Here is a 2,292-nt window from a genome sequence, read left to right on the forward strand (position 1 = left end):
TTTTTTAAAAACAAAGCTCAAACAAATTGTTGGTATTTTTCTAAAATGTGCACAGCTGTATTTTACATGAAAGGCTATTTATAATTGGTTGTTATACTGTACACTACATTTTGGACAGCACAAGGAAGCCTGCCAATGTACTTAATAATGTCATTTTGTCTATTTAAAGTTTCTTGCTGTCAAAGAATGAACTCTTTATCTATGAGTTTCTCTATTTATAATTCTTGACCCAAAATGTACAATGTACAGTTTTCACAACTGTATTTGCTCTAATAAAAAATAAGTTGGTTATTAATAGAGTTTCGGACTAGTTTTTCCTGTTTATGAATTACTTTGTTGACTCTCGGGGAAGCAATTTTTCTAATGAATTCAGTGAAGGAGGAGCGAAGCAGGAGAACGGGCCAAGTCCTGGCCCCTTTGAAATCGTTGTGAGTTGCTGGTTTCAACAAAACGATTCTGGGAAACAAATTAAAGTTTTTTAAAAAAGAAAAAGGCAAGTTCCCTTATGTGTCTTCTTTTACCTTCTGATACAGGATTTTTTTAATCTTTATAAATTTAGTGTCTTAAATTATACTCCTGCTGCAGGGATGGGTTAATCAATCTTGTTTTAATCAGTGAGTGACTGGTCCATTAACGGCTGTGCCTTTAAGTGAATCCACAACTTTTTCAGACTTCCCTCCTTTTCAAGGTCTTCATAAGTTCAAAATTCACATGAAGTTCGTGAGACGATGTTCTACACGGAGAAAACTCACCCTCACGACTGTCCTAAAGCCCCCGCGATTGCTGAACAAGTAAAGCAGCCCAGAATTCTATTTTCTGTGATTCCAGTTCAGATTATCAGCCTACTGTACTGAAATCCTCGTGTTTAGTTAAAAAGGAGAGCAAGTGTTCGCAGTATTTAATGAAAACATATTTTTAGGAAGTAATCGTTACTGTCTTATTCTTTTAAATAATTCTACCAGCATGAAGCTTAATTTTAAGAATTTGTATTTTCTGTGCAATAACCCACTCCCTGAAGAAAATGTTTAGCTCTTTAAGTAGAGAAAAAAATACGTTCTCAAGAAAAAAAAAGAATTGCCTATAATGCCAGAAAACTTTGAAGTCAAGTTCCCCGAGACAGCTCTTCTGTGACATTTTGTGATCCACGTTGTGTAACGTGTTCAATAATGAAGGTAAATTTGACATGAAATTTTCTGAAGTTCTAGGACTGTGATAATATACTCGGGCATTTATAAATCTCAGCAGCAACAAGCGAAGGACTTGCCCGGAAATAGAAGGAAATGAAGGTTTCATGATCGGCTGAGAAATACGGCAACTTTCCCTGCCCATCAGTGTCCGCAGCTCCCCAAATTCAACATGTACGTAGAAATACAACATTTTTTTTCTATGGTGTCTGAAAGCAGATGGACATTTCTCCTCCGAGACGTTTTTTACCTGTGGTTTTATATCGGTTGTAACCTTACAAATGTGGGAATGCATCTGCTAAGCCTAAGGGGAAAAAAAAAAACCAAACACATAGACACACAACGCGACTTAACGCTCCGGGATTTTCTCTAGCCAGGAAAATTTTACCCCACTTCAGGGCAAGGAATTTTTTTTCCCAGGCAAAGCAGTTTCTCCTGGCAGAGCTGTGTGTTTGCCCACGGATGCCAGCGGGCAGGGAGCTCTCAATTTGAGGGCTGGTTTCTTGGACAACTCCATTTCTCTGATGACCCAATACACGTGTGTTGTGCACAGAAAGACGGGAAATGAACGATGTTGAGGTGCCAAAGGCTGAAGGAAAAAAATCATTGCTTTTTAGTGTGTCTGGTCCTTTCTTTACGTAATATCTGTATATAGTCCTTACTTTTCCTTCCCATCAGAAAGGGAATGCAGAGGATGCGGAATCTTCTCCATTTGCATTCCAAAGGAAGGGATTCAGTTTGAAAGCAGAAATTTCATGACATACGACTACAACCTGCCTTTCAGATCCAGACGTACATTAAAAAAAATTCATTAACACAACTGAGTGCTGACTTTAAGAGGAGTAAACGCCTCTTTACAAGCCTTTGATTAAAAGTCTTGAAGCAGTTGTTTACTTAACTTTTAATGACAGATTACGTATCTATTAAAAGCTCCGTTAAGAGACGGTTACACAATATTAAAAGATTCTGACAATAACGTGGGTGCAACGATAAGAGCCTGGAGAAATTCAGTACGTATTGAGCGGCAGTAGCGTTCTGAGTTAGTTGTTATTAATAAAACATGGTTGTGAATTATATCTAAATGGTTTTACTCATAGCTCATTTGATC

Source organism: Numenius arquata, chromosome 4, assembly GCF_964106895.1.
Source record: "Numenius arquata chromosome 4, bNumArq3.hap1.1, whole genome shotgun sequence".
Lineage (NCBI taxonomy): Eukaryota > Metazoa > Chordata > Aves > Charadriiformes > Scolopacidae > Numenius > Numenius arquata.